The 21,668-nt window shown below is 38.9% G+C and overlaps 1 protein-coding gene and 1 pseudogene across 6 annotated transcripts in view; one reads left to right on the plus strand and one right to left on the minus strand.

Moving 5' to 3' along the window:
• Positions 1-21,668, plus strand: part of NLGN1 (neuroligin 1) — a 785,693-nt gene that overhangs the window by 550,423 nt on the left and 213,602 nt on the right. The gene's annotated exons all lie outside the window — the stretch shown is intronic.
• Positions 4,711-5,832, minus strand: LOC102422598 (annotated as a pseudogene).

The raw sequence follows: 21,668 nt of genomic DNA on the forward strand, positions 1-21,668 counted from the left end.
CTCTGATGTTCCAACCACTTACCTGAAAAATGATCTCTCTGAGGTCAATTTTGGTTAACTCTCACAACTCAAAGGCGGTTTCTTCTCTCTCTTTGACTTTTCATAGCATTTGACATACTATACATGACACGCGGGCTGATGCGATTCTTCTGTTCTCTTTCTTTTTGCTTACTCCTTCTCCTTTTCAGGGAAAAGGGGCTGGGGGGTGAGGAAGGCTAAATGTCCACCATGAATCTACTTCTGATTAGCTCTGCGTGTTGTGAGGGGAGTGAGGGGGAAATAAGTCTGTTACTAGGAGAGGTCAAGAACACCCTTTAGAAGAAACTCTGAGCAAGTGATTGTCATCTATGTACAGGAGAGATGAGTAGTAAAAGTTAGGCAGGGAAATCTGAATGGATTTCCACTAGGGCAGAGGTGGGCAACCTTTTTGTGAGTGCGTGCCAAAACCAGCAAAATCTCTGACTCAAAATTCTTCTGCGTGCCAACCCTAATTTTTTGAGAACATGTTACGCCTACTTGATATCTCTTAAGGTGTACGTATGTGAAGAACCTTGAAGAAATAATAAAATTCATTTGAGCAACAAAAACACAGTATATGATGATGAAAAATACATTTATTTTTTAATGTATACATGTACACTGATAGTCCGACAAAAAATTTTATGACTCCGTTTGATATTATCAGTGGGACTTTTGCTGCTGCATCACTGATGACAGAGATTTTACATCAGGTTTATATTTCCTGACCTTCAGAGATATACACGAGCTACTGCTTTCATCCATCAGGCTACTCCTATTATGAGACTTTTATTTTACTATGTATTTACCCATCGATTCATTTCTCTATCTACCCATTAATATATCTTCTTTTTAAGTAGTTCAAAGTAAATACATCAGTATATTTCTCCCCAAATACCTCAGCATGCATATTATTAACTAGAATTCAATATGTGCTTACATTTCTTTTCCCTTTGACATAAGACATACATACATACAGTGAAATGAACTGCACAAATATTAAGAGTTTATTCACTGAGTTTTGACAAATGCAAACACTTCTGTGTAACCAAACTGTGATTGAGGTCCAGAACCCTGGTATCACTATCATGTCCATGAGAGTTATTCCCCACCTGTCCTCCAAAAAGCAGACACTGTTCTGATATTTTTTTCAGATTAGTTTAATTTTGCTTATTTATATGTTTTTATAAATGGAATCAGGGTGTGAACTTTTTCCTTGAAGGCTTCTTCTACTCAGCAATTTTTTTGTTTGTTTTTTTGAGATCTAGCCATCTTATTAGTATATTAGTATTTTTTTCTTTTTATTGTTGAGTAGTCCATCATCTGCCTGTTAATGGACACCTAGACCGTTTGCAGTTTCAGATTATTATGAATGAAACTTCTATGAACATCATTGTAGAAATATTTTTTACAAAAATATATTCTTGTTTAAATACCTAAGAATGAAATTGCTATGAGATATTTCTCCAAAGTGACTTTATCAGTTTTATGCCTACAAAAAATATTTGTGAGTTGCAATTGTTCCACATACTTACCAAAATAGTTGTGGTTGGTCTTTTAATATTAGTCACTCCAGTAGGATTTATAGTTGTATCTCATTGTGGTTTTAATTTTCATTTCCTGGTTACTAATGTGTTTGAGCAATTTTTATGTCCTTATTGGCCATTCATATATTTTCTTTTATGTAAGGTATGTGCAACTATTTGGGATCATTTTTAAATCAGGTTATTAAATATCTTATTATTAAGTATTAGAATCATTTATATTCTTGATACCTGTTCATTATCAGATATTTGTTTCAAAGATACTTTCTCCCATTCTGTGACTTTTCTATATATATTTTCTTTATCCTTTTTGTTGTTGTTAATCCTTATTCAAGGATATTTATTCCATTTTTTTTAATTGTTTGGGGAGACTCAATTTTATTTTTTTATTTACTTTTATTTTTAAAAATCTTTATTGATAAAAGTTTTACATATGTCCCCTTTTTCCCCCCATTCACCTCTTCTAGCCCACCCCTGGCTTCCACCCCAGTCCTTCCCCACCCTATTGTGTGTGTCCATGAATTATGCATATATCCTGCCTTCTAACCCCAGAGTCCACAACCCTGGCTTTTGCTCACTCTGCTCCAGTCCACTCGGCCCTCCCTCTGCCTGAACCCAAGGTGAATGGCTGCACATGAAATTTTGTGCATTGGCCCTTTAAGAAGCTGCCTGCATTTCCAGCCATCTCTCCCTGACAGATAGCAACCCTGCTGCTTTTCACAGCCAGATGTTATGTGGGTACCTTTCTCAGTTCTGGTGCTCTCTGCTGGGAGGTGGCCAGCTTGGGGATTAGACACCAGAGTTCTCAGTGGCAATCCCCCACAGCTGCGATATCTCATGGGAACTTCAGCTCTTTTGCACCTCTTCCCTTCCTACCAGTCTCTATGTGGTCTCCACTTTCCGTCCTTGGTTATCAGGTTTCTCTCCAGCCAGTCTTTAGCTGACTATTCGGGGTGGGTTTGGGTTTTTTTTGTTTGTTTGTTTTGTATCTTAATTATAATTACAATTTGGTCCTGGGCGTATGTCAGTGTAGCATCCACTTACTCCACCACCATTTTTAATCCTCCATTGATTTTTAGAAAGAGTGGAAAGGAGTGAGGGAGGAGAGAGAGGGCGAAACATTGATGTGAGAGAGACACATCAATTGTTTGCCTCCTGCATGCACCCTGACTGGGGCCAGGGATTAAATCTGCAACCCAGATATATGCCCTTGGCTGGGACCCTTCAGTGAGCGAGCTGCTGATCTAACCATGAGTCACACTGGCCAGGGCTCCATGTATTTTCTTAGTGGTATCTTTTGATGAGTATAGTATTTTAATTGTAATTTATCAATTTCTTTTTTAATTATTTTATATGATCTAAGAAACCTTTGTCTAGTTCCAAGTCACATAGATATTCTCCTGAATTTTTATCTAAAATCTTTAGTGTTTTAGATTTTACAGATGAGTCAATGTTTAAATTAATTATCATGCATGATGTGAGGTAGGTGTTGTTTGTTTTTTAATGTGGATGCCCAATTTTCTAGGACCCTTTGCTAAAAACACTCTTCTTTATTGGTTGCTTTGGTTGTTCTTAGCAACTTTTAAACAACTTAACCAAGATTTCAGATCTAGTAGGCCATGGAACAAAATTCCAAACTCACACTTGACTGAAAAAGGCCATTCATGTTCATTCCCCCAAAATCTATGTCTAATTAAAAATAGTACTAATAAAAAGAGCCAAAAATGAATAGGTACTGTACTAAGTTTTTTTTAGCATAGATTATTGCATTTAACTTTCAAATCAACTCTATTAAATAAACATCTTATTATGCCCACTTAGAGATGAGGAAACACTTAGAGTGGTGGAAATAATTTGCCTAAGTCACACAGCTTGTAAGTGATTAAGTTAAAAGTTGACCACCGGTCTGAGTTTTCAAACTGTTCTCTTAACCAGTGTGATATATTGCTCCATAAGGAAGATCATACATTTTTCCTGGTAAAAAGTGATTTAACATTAGTTTAGAAGTAGGCATAGCTTAGAACCTACAAGATACCTGAGAAAATATACATGTCTGCCTTGGCCAGGTAGCTCCGTTGGTTAGAGCACCTTCCCAATATGCTGCAGTTGTTGGTTTGATCCTAGGAGTCAGAATCAACCAATAAATGCATAAATAAGTGGACCAACAAATCAATGTTTCTCTCTCTAACCAATAAAAAATATAAATTTCAAAACAATATTTCTTTAAATGGTATATTGATGTCTTTAATGACTATGTTTTTACCCTTTCCATTGTACTGGCAGTATTTTAATAAATCTACTTACTAATGTGATTAGAAATAGTATAGCAGAGAGTAAGTATGGAAAGCCAACGTTTTTTTCAAAGTTATGCATTATTTTTATTGAAAATAATAGTTCACATATTTTAAAATTCGAACAGAATTGGCTATCTACATTACATATTTTACCAATATAGCCAATGTAAAAATCAACACTCAAACTCTTAAGCCTTTCTAAATCATTCCAATGATGTTATACTGTTATGTAAAGAACATATCTAATTATAGGTAATCTGATCAGAGTCTCAAGCTATATTGCCTGTTTCATCATAGTATGCAATTTATCAGAATGCAACCTGTCACTGATGCACAAGTAACAGAGGCTTAAGACTTCTAGAACTTTTCAATGTATTTTTAATTATATTGTAAAACAGTAAACTCTTACAAAGATGTTTTATGATTACATCACAGCAAGCAATTGTCTATTGGGACAAAAAATAAAGGTATGCTAAAAGGCAAATACATTTCTTTTTAAAAAAATATTTTATTGATTTTTTACAGAGAGGAAGGTAGAGGGATAGAGAGTTAGAAACATTGATCAGCTGCCTCCTGCACATCTCCTACTGGGGATGTGCCCACAACCACGGTACATGTCCTTGACTGGAATCGAACCTGGGAACTTTCAGTCTGCAGGCTGACGCTCTATCCACTGAGCCAAACCAGTCAGGGCCAAATACATTTCTATAATTAAATATACACAGCTTATTGACATTTTTCTCAAAACAAAAAATGAGGGTTCACCCAGTGACACATAGGCATTCTGCCACCACCTGTTAGCAAATGGAATCAAGGTCTAAAAATTCCTGTGATCTGGAGTGTCTTGTTGAGTGTTAGAAGGCTTTTGTTTTTCTTTTAGCCACTAAATTTTTCAGGAAAAATTCACCCGCTTTATATGAAGAACGCACCAGAGGGCCACTTGCAGTATAATGAAATCCAAGTTCATTTCCTACCCTTTCCCAGTATTTGAACTTTTTAGGAGTAATGTATTCTTCAACCTTGAGACTGCTCTTTGTGGGCTGCATATACTGTCCTAAAGTCAAACAATCCACATCGGCCTCACGGAGTAATTTCATTGTTGCATATACTTGCTCATCATCCTCGTCTAGCCCCAACATGATTGATGTTTTAGAAATAACATCAGGCTGAATCTCCTTGGCATGCTTCAGGACGGGCAGAGACTGGTCGAAATTGGCCCTGGGATCACGAACTTTCCTCTGTAATTCCGGGACTGTTTCTACATGATGTGCAAATACATCTAATCCCGACAGGGCGACTTTTTCTATTGCTTTAAGATCTCCCCGGAAATCAGGAGTGAGGCATTCCACAAGGATTTTTGGGTTCCTTTCCTTTAGGTAAGATACAGTCTTTGCAAAGTGCTCAGCTCCTCCATCGGTCACATCATCTCGGCCCACCGATGTCAGGACGACATAATCCAGACGCCACTCGGCAATGGCCTTGGTGGTATTGCAGGGCTCGTTGACGTCTACGGGAGGCGGGTTTCTTGCCGTCTTAACAGAACAAAACCGGCAACCTCTTGTACACGTGTCGCCCATCAGCATGATCCTGGCTGTGGCAGTGGCATATTTCCCACCTCCCCAGCACTCTCCGATATTGGGGCATCGAGCTTCCTCACACACTGTATGGAGATTTAAATTCCTCAAAGTGTTTTTCAGTTTACTGTAATTTCTCCCCATGGGAATCCTTGTCTTTAGCCATGGAGGTAGTCTTAACCTCTCTCCTTTCTGGCGTTTTAAGTTCCTTTTATATTCATCCCAGGTGCTCTTGTCTGCAAGATCACGAGACACAAAATCTCGAAGGTCTGGTCCAGTCTGTAAAAATCCCCCTTTTTTTTTATCTGGCAAGGAACTTACCGCTCTGACTGGACTGCATAAATATTTTCCAAATACTTGGGGTCTCATGGCGCGGACGACTACCCCACAGCGTAGAGACATCTCCCTCTTGTTTTCTAGCAGGGTTCCGGGATCTAAATTTCCAGGGGAAAAAAACAGATCGAGAATCATCTCTGGATTTATGACATATTACCCGAACTACCCCTGGAAAGCTAGGTTTTAAGATTATTTTTTCTTATCAGCTGAAACAAAGAATTTTTTTCCATCTTTTGAAATAATTTCTATAAAGATTCCACTGAGCCGGTTTGGCTTAGTGGATAGAGCGTCATCCCGGGGACTGAAGGGTCCTGGGTTCCATTCTGGTCAAGGGCACTTACTCAGTGTATCTCAGTTGCAGGCTCCATCCGCGCTAGGACCAGGGCATATGAGGGAGGCAGCTCTCATCCGTGTTTCTCTTTCTCTGTGTCTCTCCCTCTCCCTCCCACTCTTTATAAAGCAATGGAAAAATAGCCTCAGGTGAGGATTAACAACAAAGAGTTAATCAGATTTGCTTAGTTTCAGGAAACTTGATAAGAGGATTATTATTTTACTATTAGGGTAAAACTATTTGCGTGGGTCTTTATACTCTTAGTGTTTTAACAATGACCTCAAGAAAAAGGTGCTATCTCAATATACAGAGATTTATTGCAAACATATTGGTAAGAACTGTTCCTATTCCTTTGCAAGAGCATGTGAAAAATTGAAACTCTCTAGTATATTTTCTTATATATAATTTAGCAGTGACTTGAAATTGCTTTTATATATAAAAAGATGACAATAGTATTTCCTCAAATGGACTCTAATACAGGAGTTTTGTTCTTTAAATAATAATGGAAAATTGAACATTGACGGAATAACATTCATCTCTGCTTTATTAAGAGCAGCGCTACTGCCTCTAATAGAAGCAAACGGACTTTATTCATTGCTTTCCTTTGCGTATTTATGCCTCTTGCAGCTCTATATCAGTGCATGCCAAATGGGGTTGTGCAGAATTTCTGGGGGGATCTACTCAGGATCTTTCAGGCACAGTCCCCTCAATGTGACATTGACTGGACTCCAGTTACCTCTTGTTTCTGTATTTGAGCCCACATTACTATGTTCAAACCAACACATGCTTTTTTCTGTGCTTACATGGAATAAGAATAATATTCTTTTATTGATTTCAGAGAGGAAAGGAGAGATAGAAATATCAATGATGAGAGAATCATTGATTGGCTGCCTCCTGCATGCTCCACACTGAGGATCTAGCCCTCAACTGCCCTGACCTGGAATTGAACTCCTGGTTCATAGGTCAGTGCTCAACCACTGAGCAACACAGGCAGGGCAGAATAAAAATAATCTTAATGTAACTTTGTAAGTATCTGTTTTCTATGGATTATACCTTAGGAAATACAGATTTATTCCTCTATTCCATAAGGGAACTCTCCATGCCCATGCTGCCTATTTTATAAAATTGAGGTGAACGTCAAACAGCTGTTATATAATTACATGTTTGTGAAGTATCAGAGGGTGGATTCCACTGCTAAGCAAGGAATTGCTTTCTCATTCCTTAATTTTATTTAGTGGTGTATCATCCACCCAACAGGTTTTACAGGAGCCAATAGTAAATATCTGTGAAAATTGTACATTATATTTATTTATTTATTGTTTTGATGAATTACAAACAAATATGCCTTTGAAATTGTTAAGAGAAGTTATTAATGATAATAGGTGAGATTTCTAGAGTTTTAAATATTTCTATTTTCATAATAAAATTAATATTAAATAAAACATAAAAGAGATGCCATTAGGTCAGAGGTTATATTGCTAATATTCTGAATATGAATACAGAATATTAGAAATATTCTGCCTTGATTTTAAACACTGACTGCATTATCCTATCTAATAAAGAGGTAATATGCAAATTGACCATCACTCTAACACACAAGATGGCTGCCCCCATGTGGTCACAAGATGGCCAGCAGGAGAGGGCAGTTGTGGGTGGGTGATCAGGCTGCAGGGGAGGGCAGTTGGGGGGACCAGGCTGGCAGGGGAGGGCAGTTAGGGGCAATCAGGCCAGCAGGGGAGCAGTTAGGCATCGATCAGGCTGGCAGGGGAGTGGTTAGAGGCAATCAGGCAGGCAGGCAGGCAAGTGGTTGGGTGCCAGTAGTCCTGGATTATGAGAGGGATGTTCGACTTCCCATTTAGACCCAATCCCACAGGCAGTTGGATATCTCTCGAGGGGTCCCAGATTGGAGAGGTTGCAGGCTAGGCTGAGGGACACACACCCCTGTGCACGAATTTTGTGCACCGGGCCTCTAGTAAGTATATATTTTGTGAAATGCACATTTCTTCATTTTCCCCAAGTTAGAGAGAAGACAAGATTCTAGTAACAGAAATTTATTTTGCAGTAAACCCTAAGGTTGCATATCTATTCTATCAAGTAAAGGATTACAGTGTTAGCCAAGTTCAGACAGACAATTCTATATATAAGTGAAATGTTTTAAGATGGGATTTATAGATTGAGAATCATCCAAATCCATTTATTGAGTGGCTACCATATGAACATACCATTATATTTGCTTGAGAGAACTGCAAAAAAAATTTTTTAAGACAGTTCTCATCCTTGGGAATTTTACAATCTGATATGAGGGATAAGAAAAATGAATAAATCTTAAACACACACACACAAAGGTACACATAGCAAAATATCAAATAAGTATAAGGAACAGCAAGAACATGGTATACTACTGGAGTCTAGAAACTTTGTAGCTAGTTCTATCTATATCACTATTTTATTTGCATAGTTAAATAGTTTTATCCCCCCAAAATATTCTAGATAGTCTAAAATAGATATAATTTACAAGTTATTTCTTTAAGACAAAAATAATTAACAAAATTTATATGCAGGATTTTTATTTTTTTGAATAAGCAATTTGAAACCAAATAGGGGCACTCGGGTTCAAAATGGATGATCTGAGGTCTAAACATTTGTGATGGGTGGGCAAAAAGCTATAGTATGAACTTTCTAGAAGGCAATGAAAGAAAATCTAATCAAATTTGTCATTTAGAAGATTTAAATAAAGCATATGTACAAGAAGAAACCCTATCCTCAGTACTCAGAAAGAAGATAAATGTTTTGAATATATTCTCAAGAAGAGAACGTGGGAGAGAGTCAACATCCCCAGGGGCATTGTTATAAACACAACAGACTTCAGAGGATTATTTTTTAAGTAATCCCTTCAGATGGACTGCTGGTTCAATATTAATTTGATCTGGAGATCAGTTGTGTTGTATAATTTCAGACCAGTCCTTTCAATATCTATATATATAAAAGCCTAAGCAACCGTTACGACCGAACAACTGGAATGACCGGTTGACCAGTCACTATGACATGCACTGACCACCAGGGGGCAGATGCTCAAAGCAGGAGCTGCCCCCTGGCGGTCAGTGCACTCCCACAGCCAACCTCCCACGACTAGCCAACCTTTTATGGTCCCTCCCCTCAGCTAAGGCTCCAGGCACCAGAGAATCTGGGTCTGGGAAGCCTGTAAGAGGAGAGCGACCCTGATGCTGATCAAGACAGAGTAGCAGCTTGGAGGAGACAGAAGGGGCAAGGCAACAGCCTAACTGCAAAGACTTAAAGTAAGCACCACTGCCATCTTACCTCTGCCACTGCACTATGCTGCGCTGCTCGCCCTTCTGCCCCCATCAGCCACTTCTAGCTCAGCCCTGTGCATTTCTGGACTCCCATCCGCTGTTTGGCTAAAGCTCCTACAACGGTGTACCACCATTGGCCAAAGTCAGCTATCTATCATGCTTGGGGGCAGAGCCCTGAGAGAAAATGTGTGGCTGAGGTAGAAGAGATGACCTGTCTGTCTATCAGCAACTCTGCCCCAGGGAGAGTGAGGTGGCCCGAGTAGAGCTGTATTTCCATCTCAGAGCATAGCTGGTGTTCAGGCCATTTTGGGGTCCTTTGTCTGTTGTCTTTGCTTGCCGCTACCTCAGCACATCTACACAACTAGATCGGGGCTGGCCGGCCAACCTCCCATGGTCCCCTATCCGCACCCCCCCCCCCCCGTGTGTGAATTTGTGCACTGGGCCTCTAGTTTTTTAATAATTCTTTATTGTTGAAAGTATTACATATGTCCCCCCTTTTTCCCCATTGATCCCCTCCAACCCCCCCTCAGGCCTTCAGCACCCTATTGTCTTTGTCCATGGGTTATGCATATAGGCATATGAGTTCTTTGGTTGATTACCCCCACACACACACCTTTCAAAGCTTTAGTTTCCTTATCTGAGAGGATTAGGTAGATTGGATTGTTTAGAAAAGACATTTTAGCTTAGTGTGGAAAAGAAAGGAGAGGTAAAAATCACTGGTGTGAATGCTGATAAAGCAGGTGGAGATATTGAGTTTGGTCATATGTAAATTGACATCCTGGTACAAACTTAAGGAGATAGTTGGAAATAAGGCAACCAATCAGGCCTGAAATAAAATTTGCAAATTAGTGTCATGTGTCACCAATTAGAGTTATGAGGAAAAACACCAATTTCTTCTGGAGGCACTGTAGAAGAGGCAAGAATCAAATCATAAAGATGGATGTGTCAATCTATAAGTAATGCCAAAATTAAGAGATTAAATAGGAGCCAACAAAGGTGATAGAAAAAACAGTTCAAGAATTTAAAGAGGATAATAATAAATGGTTATTTATGAATCATAATAAAAAGCACTTGAGAATAAGAGATTAATAAATATGATAAAAATACAATTAATGGATATAAGTTAAATACATATGAATTTTTATAATATAAGTAACTAGAGGCCCGGTGCACACAATTTGTGAACTCATTTGTGAACTCGGGTGGTCCCTCAGCCTGGCCTGTGCCCTCTCACAGTCCGGGAGCCCTCGGGGGATGTCTGACTGACAGCTTAGGCCCGCTCCCTTAGGAGCACACTGACCACCAGGGGGCAGCTCCTGTGTTGAGCATCTGCCCCCCAATGGTCAGTGCATGTCATAGCGCCTAGACATTCCGCTGTTTGGTCGATTTGCATATTAGCTTTTTTTTTTTAATGTTTCATGTCTTTTTATTTGGAATCAGCTTTTATTATTATTTTTTAATTTCTTTATTGGTTAAGGTTGAAAAGTGGTGAAATAAGTAAAAAGTCAAACAATAAGTTAGATTATCGTAAATGTTAAAAGACAAGCACAGCATTCTTCTCCTTTGCAAAAGATAAGTTACATATCACTAGAAGCAGATCCATGGTGGGATTCATGGAAGTAGAAAAATTCAAAATAATCACCCAAAACAAAGTAACAGGATTAAAGCAGAGAGGAGGAGACAAGTACTTCAGAGTATCTGAAACAGTATGGGCAAAGACTTGGAAGAGAGAAAGTGTGAGACTTTGGGAACAGCTAATAACTATGTCAGTCATGTTGAGTACTGGAGTATACATAGACAGTTGTTATTGATATATTTGAAAGTTAGATTGAGACCCGAAATTGCTGTTATGTGAAAAGTTATATTTAATTGTTGGATGATAAGAAGCTATTGAAGGTTTATGTGCTAATATGTGGCATGATCAGGGAAGTTCTTCAAGAAGACACATCGGACAGTAACGGTAGAACAAAGTAGAGCAGACTTCTGGGATGGGAGGTCTCAGTGTTATGACGAGAGTGTAGGTGGCCTGAACTAGGAAGGTCGCAATGGGAATGGAAGAAAGAATACGGACAGGGCTAGCGAACTTGGCCAGCAATCGGATGTCATTTGTAACTATTGGAAAATGACAGTGCGGCCTAAGGCTAATCCCTTATCTCCAGTGCCATCTTTCTTACTTAGTAAAAATGGATTATGGTGTTTTGCTTCCACCTGTCTCAGAGATGCTGTCAGAATTGATTACACACATTTCCCCAAAGTAATCTAAAATGCTTTAATTCTTTGGAACTGGACACTATGTAAATACAATTATTCATTATGTATAAAAGAGGAATACAGAATGATGGATGTGCCGGGCCAACACAAGAGAACTGTTTAAGAATACTGAGAGAGAAAGAAGCCAGATAATCAATCTGGTGTTTAATGTTGAGGGCTAAACACACCGATAGGAGAATCCTGAATAAAGGGAAATAGAGGAGGATACAACATTTGGGAGTTAAGACTGGTGAAAGAGGGCTGTGCTCTGTTAAATATTTTCAAGAGAAAAAGTGAGCATTTTAGGTTTACTGTTCAATATTAAGAAATAAGAAGAAAAATGTTTAAAATAAAAATCAGAGGTCATTTGTAGTGTCTATGAAAAGGGACGGAAGAGTTATGCAGATAGGTACGTTCTGAATTTTATACCAAACATGAACAATACTTCCATGTGCTGCTGCATGACAGAATAGCATTTTATTTCGAAGACCATCACTAGAGTTCTAGAATTTAACTGACTAGAGTGCAAAAGAATAGGCATTATTATAGGCTGCAAGGGTACTGGTATTAGGGAGTTAAACACTTGGAGTGCCCAGAAATGCCATTTTGGGGTTATGTTTTTAGCTGATACTTCTAGTGATAATCCTGGAGTTAAAGCGATTTGATTTAGCGAAATTTGTACACTAAAACTTCTACTTTTTTATTTTTCTTATTCCTAGCATGATTATGGTCCAGATTGACAAGTATTTTTCACAGATAAAAAGTCCATGATAAACTGATAGAAAATAGCCCTAACTGATTTGGCTCAGTGGATAGAGCGTTGGCCTGTGGATTAAAAGGTCCCAGGTTTGATTCCGGTCAAGGGCATGTACCTTGGTTGTGGGCACATCCCAGTAGGAGGTGTGAAGGAGGCAGCAGATCGATGTTTCTCTTTCATCGATGTTTCTAACTCTCTGTCCCTCTCCCTTCCTCTCTGTAAAAAATCAATAAAATATATTTTAAAAAACTGATAGAAAATAGTGCATTATTTATCTTAAGAAGTAAGCTAGGCTTTGGATTTAAAAAAATGAAATTAATTACATTGTGCTTTAGGTCTTCCCTCTCTCGGAACTATCCTGCACCAACCACTTGGACTTGTTCTCACCAAGGGTTTCTTTAAAGCTTTTTCTTTTCTCAGCTGATAATATCTTTAGATTGAACTCATGAATATTGAAGAACATTTGAAAATCACAGGAGGGAAGCTGTAGTGGTGCAATGGGTACTAGAGCTATTGCTCTGCGGGCAAGAAGTGTCACTTCTGTCTCTTTAGCCAGTTGAGCATGATGACTCCAGCCACAGAGAGAAGAGTGCACTAGGTTGAGAGGTCGGATCATGGGAAAAAAACGTTTTGGCTACAATCAGCAGAGAGTTGTCAAGGGGTGCCCTCAACAGTGCTCCTAAGGATGTCAGTATAAATACTCGAAAGTGCAGGGGCATTTCACTGGAGATTAGGATTTGGTGAGTGTGTGAAATCACCAAGTCCATGGTTTGCAAAGAAATTTCTGTGAGATTCTGATGTTCTTTAGACTTCCCTCTTGGCCAAATGCAGGAGGTAAGAGACCAAGCAGGAGGTCTAGTCCCCTACTCCGGTCTACCACACCAAATCTGCTTTTACTTGTTTTATGTACCGAAGTTGCAGGAATTATCACATTAAGAGATAAGATTTTACTCTTAAAAAATGCTTTCTTTTTAGGATAAACGTGAGATTCAGGGAGTCAGAGTGAGTCACCTCAGTTCCCATGGGTCTCCCATTCCAGGGTGTCTCCGCAATGCCATCATGCTCATTTGTGAAGAGTCCCAAATGGGCTCTCTTAGCCCAAGTTTAAGAGACAGGCTAAGTGATATTTGGTGCATCACCCCTGATATGTTGCCAAGCCCCGCGTTTCACTGATGAGGCCGTTTCAATTTCACCTGTGTGCTGGCAGCTGCCACACACACCAAGGAGGGCTCCCATTTGCTTTTTTGTGAATTGGCGTTTGCTGTAGCAGATTTCTTGCAATCTGCTGTGAGGCAGACTTCTTAGAATCAATTTGGAATGGCTCTGACTTTCTCTTACCCTTATGTATGGCAATCAACTGTACGTGGACGCCTGGAGGATGCTTCAGGGTCATGAATGGGATTGAAAAGCTTATAAACCAGGGCATCTCACAGAAACTAAGGGAAAGGGTAAGTATGGGACTCAGGGCTGTGGGGAGAACTAATGGTATCAAATCAATAAAAGGAAGGTGTTTCTTGAGAGCAAGTGACATTAGCTTGTGTGAAAGCCCGAAAAAGACTGTGGAATTAGACTTTGTGTCAGTAATATTTACCCCACCCAACGAGGAGTGACAAATATCCCTGGCGCATAGGCAAGCCTCATATGCTTTTGCTCTGTCTAATTTTCTGTTTGTCTGAAGAAAGATACAGTGCAATACTATTAAAAAGAGATGTAGATTTGTGCGTTGGACAGTGATAGCTCTAGACATGTGTGTTCTCTGATTTTCCAGTGCCCATACAGGCCTCCTACGTCTCTGTGGAGAAATTTAGTTATACATGTAACATAATGTGTTTTCCCACTTAGCTCAAGGCTCACACACTCCAAGCAATTCTTCAGTAAGATGTTAATTTCTCCTTTTAGTTGCGGTGTCCTGGGCTTTCTCCTCTATGAACCAGTTTATGAAGGTGCCAGGTGGGAAGTGACAAATGAGATAGTCATTGCAATCTGGGGCAAAGGTAGGGCATATGTTAGGAAGGGACCAAATTACTCGGTGCATCAATCTGTAAAGGCATATGTGTTTAAGACATACTCTGACATGATTCTGGGTTGATAGCATGTGCTACTTTCCTGCTTTCCTCATAAGAATATTAATAATTTTCCTCTGGAGGCTTTATTAAAGAGTTAAGAGAATTGATGATTTTTTAAAAATTTAGCAAGGGATGTACTTGAAATGCATAACTTATCATAAATAAGCACCAACACTTAAAAAAGCCAGGAGGCAAAGTTTATTAGGACCTGTTAACATATTAGCTTAAATACATTTTAGCAAATAGCCCTATTTCTTATTATAGCACATATTTCAATGCATTAAGTAGGGTGATATAGAGGTATATTTCAATATGGCAATAAAGATCAATGGCACCACCAAATTTATGTGATGGGGAGCCTTGAGGCTAATATTTTACTGTGCCATTGATTTAAACTCTCATCTTCTGATTCTGTAGTAAGACAAAGGTGAGATAATTGGGTGCTTCTATTGGTGGGTGTACCGTTTTAGCATCGGTGTCACTGAAGCTAATGGCAGAGATCTGTGAGATTTTTAGTGCTGAAAATTTGACAACAAAATTCACAATCAATAGGCTTTTAAGAGGATTCCCAATTTGGCTTAATCAGTAGAGATGATTACATTTCAGGGCCAACAGCTTTGTGCAAGTAGCAGCAGTACCCTCTCTATCAAAAATGCTTCTAACAAAATAGATGGGCAGTAATATTTTTTAAAATATATTTTATTGATTTTCTTACAGAGAGGAAGGAAGAGGGATAGAGAGTTAGAAACATCGATCAGCTGCCTCCTGCACACCCCACACTGGGGATGTGCCCGCAACCAAGGTACATGCCCTTGATGGGAATTGAACCTGGGATCCTTCAGTCTGCAGGCTGATGCTCTATCCACTGAGCCAAACCAGTTAGGGCAGGGCAGCAATATTTTATAGCTATCTAGTCACTTCCTCATCCGGGTAGGACCATTATGCAATGAGGTTATTTGTACCCCTTGCCTGTCCTCGTGCTGTTCCCAAAGCACACGTGTAGGACGTTATTCTGTTATCGCATTCTGTCAGAGAAATATTATCTTTTAGGGGGGATAATGGATGGTTGAAGAAAGTGCCCTGAAATTGACATTAAAAAAAAAAACAAAACAAAAAAACAACAACTTGGCTCTGAATCTCTTGCCTTCAAGATTTAATATTGTGCCTTTAGGGGTCAATTCCTCAATACCCCTGAGTCTCAGTGTGCTCAGCAACAACACAGGAGTAATTTTACTTTTTGTTCTACTCAGGTCCTATACTGTTATGGTCATTAAAAATGATGAAGCAGGTGAAAGTATTTTGTAAACTGTGAGTCAACAGACAAAGGATTATTGTTATATTTTTTAAAATCTGTGCTTCTATATGGTCCCGTGGCCACAGTTTTATTAACTATAAATTCAGCATTTGGAATGGACTATATTTATGTATACTTTTGACATCATATTTAATTGAATGCACTTTCTTCATTTTTTTTTTACTTCTATTAGTTTGAAACCATTTCAAGTAAACTTTTATATACATTTGAAGCCATTACTTTGATCGGTCAGTGTCTGGAAAAAGAGCATTAGGAAGTGAGTGAAGCTAATGATCATTGAGCTCCAGGTACCAATATTTAACAGTTGTTTTCCTTTTTATTTTGGCTCTACCCTTTTCCTTATTTTTTTCTCCTTAGAGCTGTCCTGTCTTTATTCTCTTTTTCTGTTCCAGAATTCTTATCCTTCTTTCCCAACTTTTACTTTTCAATTCCTCCTTTGTTTTATTTTGCTACCTTCTCCTTGGATGTCTAGCTATTAGAGGGGAAAAAATCATAAAATTGTCTAAAATTCTTACTTTAAATTTTTTACCTTCCTTTATTATTGCAAATTCTGACATTTTCAATCAAGGGAATATATTCATGCCAAACTTCTTGAATATTTTTCCATATCCCATACAAATCTGAACAGTTCCCAAACGATAGGGAGTCTTTAAAAAGATCACTGAAACTTTTAGGGACATGCAGTAATTTTTGACAGACTTTTGTAAATAAGCTAACTTGTTCAAAGTATAGCTTAATTCTGAACAAAAGATATGGCTCCTTGGTGAGTTTCCACTGAGTTATGAGCAACTAGACACCAAGGACTCGGTCTAATTCATTGCTGTATCCCAAGTGCCTAGCTTAGAACTCTGAACAACTAAGCAAAATGAAAAGCTGACAGATTTGGGAAACCTGAGCCAGGGTTTTGAAACAGCAATGAGGTTGCCCTCACACATCAAGAAAACCTCAGTGGATATATGGAGTCCAACTGGACTCCTTCTATGGGGCAAACCACACTCAAACAAACAATTTGATTTAAAAATCCTTTGGCAGTCTAGACCTAGGCAGTTGTGAGAAACACAAAGATGTCTATAATAAAATCAGTCATTGGCAAAGAGTTTATAACCTGGAGAAGATGAATTAAATGAGTTTTTTAATAAAACATATTGGTCCACTTAATCCGTCATAATCTGACCCTTTCCTCGCTATTTTACTTTCTTGCCATTTCCCCTTCCTATGCCTCAGGGGTTCTAAATTGGTGCCTCTCAAACTGGTTTGACAGATCAGTTGCTTTTGATTGTTCGTTTTATTTCTAATTTACAGTGGAGGAGGACATGGTCCTACTGCATGTGACTGCATGTGACTAGGAAACTACTCATGACACGTGACTTGCTACACTTCCCCTACAGTCCAAGAACTCCTTTATACTATGTTCAAGGCCACCATGAGTTCATTGATGCTTTGATGTCACAGCAGGGTCAACTTTCCATAAAATTGTGTACACATTTATTCCCAATGTCTAAACTTATCTCTTGTGGACAGTTTGCCAGTGAGTTAATGCAGCAATTTTCAACTGTTGTTCTGCAAGAGTTTTTAAAACATGCAATATCTGATTATTTAATCAGGGGCACTGACCTCTTTTCCCTTATTCCGTGGTCGGCAAACTGCGGCTCGCAAGCCACATGCCGGTCTTTGGCCCCTTGAGTGTGGCTCTTCCTAAGCCTTAGGAGTACCCTAATTAAGTTAATAACAATGTACCTACCTATATAGTTTAAGTTTAAAAAATTTGGCTCTCAAAAGAAATTTCAATCATTGTACTGTTGATATTTGGCTCTGTTGACTAATGAGTTTGCCGACCACTGCATTGTCAAAAAAAAACAGTCGTGACTCAGTGGGTGAGCCTCGACCTATGAACCAAGAGGTTGTGGTTCAGTTCCCAGTCAGGGAACATGCCCGGGTTGTGGGCTCAATCCCCAGTAGGGGGCATGCAGGAGGCAGCCAATCAATGATTCTCTCTCATCATTGATGTTTCTATCTCCCTTCCTCTCTGAAATCAATACAAATAGATTAAAAAAATGAAAACAGAACACAATAGCCATCTGGAGTGAATGAATCAAAATTATACCTTTTTTATCAGATCGCCAAAAAATGTATTTTTTGGTGTGCTGCAGAATTTTAATAATTAGTTTATGTGTGCCATGAGATTAAAAAAGGTTGAAAATGACTGAGTTAGTGGATTGTGGTTTTAAGCAACACTCTTAAATCACTTGCAATTTGCAAACCATGTGGTCCCTCTGCTAGTCCACTTGTGGTTTCTCCTTCTTGGAATGACTCTGACTTCTCCTGAGTAACCCCCAGCTTAACTGTCAAAACTCAGCACCTTGAGCCACCTCCTCAGAAGCCATCCAAGATGGTGGTTCACATCCCCACTGCTCTGCTTAGCCTCAGCTTATATCACAGCCCTCATTACCTGCATGTGCGCACATGGGTTCATCTTTCTGAGTAAAAATCCTTAAAGAAAAGACCTGTCTTTTCCCTCCAGTGCCTAAAAGTGCCTGGTGGTCACCACAACATTTAATATCTAATTACTAAATAAATGAATCACCAAATGAACCAAAGGGCATGTAGATGGCTCCGGCAACTCAGAATAGGAAGATAATGTATTCATTCTGGTTGAAGGACCTGGAGAATATTTCACTGAAGAAGCAGCATTTGAACTAGCCTTGGGAAGAAGAGGATGTTGGCTGGCTTAGGAAGGAGCAATACAGGCTTCCGGTTTGAGATGGCAGTGGACAAAGACCCTGAACGCACCTCCTCCCATGAACGCACTGAATTTACATCTTCGAACAGAGCAGTTCCCCTGTAGAGGGCATGCAGGAGGTGGACGATCATAGAGTCTCATCATTGATGTTTCTCTCTCTCCCTCTCCCTTCCTCCCTGAAATCAATAATTTATTTTTATTTTTTTTTAAAGAAAGAAACTGACTTATCTTATGTGGCTAGAATGATAGGCATCTGGTGGACAAAGGTAGAGAGAAATCTGAAAAGCAGGGCATTTGTGAAATCATGAAAGATTTGGAGCACTTTGGAAAGATTCACTCATGTGTTCTGTTCAGCACTCCCAAGCAACAATTGAACGCCATGTACTACCTTCTGTCTTGCCTCTAAAACAGTGGTCGGCAAACTGCGGTTCGCAAGCCACATGCGGCTCTTTGGCCCCTTGAGTGTGGCCACAAAGTTTCAGTCACACTGTACATGCGCACCCGCACATGGTATTTTGTGGAAGAGCCACACTCAAGGGGCCGCAGTTTGCCGACCACTGCTCTAAAACATAATCCTCACCTCAAACAGCTAGTGGAGTGGCCGGGCAAGCAACAATGGAACCTGTCTTCAGATTTTAAGAATAAAATGGTTTAACATATATTAAACAGGTAAAACAATGCCTGGCACATTGGGAGCACCCTGTAAATGTTAGCAATAATCACTCCCATACTTGATTTCTCCCCTTAATCTTATCAATAAAGTCAGAACATTTTTTTAATGCATTCAAATCTAAATGTCAACTCTTTCATGTACATATGTTAAAGAAAACAAGCCACCAAACAGCTAATAAATGATATGAAATCTCAATTTAATCCTCTCTGAATGTTTTAATTATCCTGACTTAATTATCCAAAGTGGACATGCAGACGGCCAAGAGACATATAATGTCAGGTATGTGTATCCAATAAAACAGGACATTGAATTGGTTTTGTTTGTCTCTTTTAGTCGTAGTTTGCAGCCCATCTATCTGTCCGAACAGAATCTAAGTATAAATTGTGTTTTTAATAAGCTCTAACATGTATTGAGAGCAGATTATATCAAGCAGTGTGCTCTGGTTTTACATGCATTACCTCTACTGTTTAATCCTCACAACTCTATGAGGCAGACACTATTATTATCCTTTTTTAAAGATGAGAAAGCTAAGGCTTAAAGGGATTAAGTAATTTGCCTAAGGAAAGTGGAGCACAGCTCTATCCCCAGAAATCAAGCTCTTAACCATATCTTACAGCCTATCTATCCAGAAATACATTTTAGATATTTTGTAGTATTGTAGTAACTGTATTGGGTGATTCCTCTTGTCTCCATTTCTCCCATACTTTATGCTTCATTCTTTCAAATGTGTTTTCTTAATAATGATAGTATAGTTTATTTTTCTTTTCTTTTTTTCAAAATCAGGTTCTTGGGGTTTTGAAAGCAATTTATACTGAAAACAAAGATAGACTGGAAAAAATTTTTGAAATATTTTTCATCTTGGAAAATAATTACTTTTTCTTTTTATTGAATTATATGTGATATAAAATTATTATCATTCGCATGTCATTTGAATAAACAGTCTATTTTTTTTCTTTTTATTAACTCAGTGTTATAATTTTCTTAATAGTAGTAAATGTAACATCTTTTATTGGACCAGGTTTTACTATCAGCACAAAGAAGAATTCAAAGTTCTCACCACATAATTCTTAAAGACCATTTTTATTTTTTTATTTTTTAAATATGTTTTTATTGATTTCAGAGAGGAAGGGAGAGGGAGAGAGAGAAAAAAACATCAATGATGAGAGAGAATCATTAATTGGCTGTTTCCTGCATGGCCCCCACTGGGGATCGAGCCCACAACCCGGGCAATGTGCCCTTGACTGGAATCAAACCCGGGACCCTTCAGTCCACAGGCTGACCCTCTATCCACTGAGCCAAACTGGCTAGGGCTTGAAGACCTTTTTTATAGTCACTCCTCAAAGAGAGAATGGTCATTTGTTTTTGTTTTCCTGTAATAAAGCATTTAATTAAACATTACATTTCTGTATGTCATTTGCAAAAAAGCTCAAATGTTGTATTTCAGACTTAAGAAAACCATTCTCCTTTCAGGCATTTTTAATAAATTGAGAAGCTTTGTCATTTATTATGATAAACATAAACTTGATCAAATTACTAATAAAGGACTTCTAATTTATCTTTTGATGCCTTATTGCCTTGAGGAATACAGTTTTTTAAATAATGTGACTTTTAAGTCACATATAAACTTTTTTTTCATTGTTCTATATTAGGATTAATTACTTGCTGACTGGCATTTTGAGTTGGGTCCTATTTTCCTCTCACCTAATTACATCCAATCATTTTGTTATCCTTCTGTAATTTTATGACAACTCTACTACAAGTATTGTGACTGTAGATTGATGTGCCACAGCTTCTTATATTCTTGTAATTTAGGGCCTATTAGTGGCAGACTGGGGGAAAAAAAACCAAGAACTTAATTGGTTTCAAATTGGCTGTAAATTGTAATTAGAGGAGAAGAGAAGTAAGTCATAATTTAGGTGTTTTGTATCACAACAAAATTTAGAGGCATTGATCTGTCAGGGCACTGTTTTTTTGTGGGGGAGGGGGACAATTCCTGGTAATTAGACATTATGCTGCAATGCTTAGCCAAAACAGAAGTCAGCACCTGTGGAGTTGCTGATGAGCTTTAATTTGACAGCAGGACTCCTTGTCATCCCGTAGCCCTAGGTGTGTGGGTTTGAAAGTATAACTATATATACACTAGAGGCCCGGTGCATGAAATTCGTGCACTGGGGGTGGGGGTCCCTCAGCCTGGCCTGCAATGATGCCCCAGCCTCTGGCCAGAGGCCCTTCCCCTCCCTCCGCGCAGCTGGGGTGTGGACACTGGGCTCGCATTGCTGGGGCAACGGTGCCAGCATCCCACCCCGGCCGTTATGGGAGCCGCCATCTCTTTCGTGGAGTGATGGTTAATTTGCATATTACTCTTTTATTAGATAATATACTGGAGGCCTGGGCACTCAGGGGAAAGAGGTCCTTCAGGCTGGATTGTGAGAGGCACATGGCCAGGCTGAGGAACCCCA

Source organism: Myotis lucifugus, unplaced genomic scaffold, assembly GCF_000147115.1.
Source record: "Myotis lucifugus unplaced genomic scaffold, Myoluc2.0 scaffold_164, whole genome shotgun sequence".
Lineage (NCBI taxonomy): Eukaryota > Metazoa > Chordata > Mammalia > Chiroptera > Vespertilionidae > Myotis > Myotis lucifugus.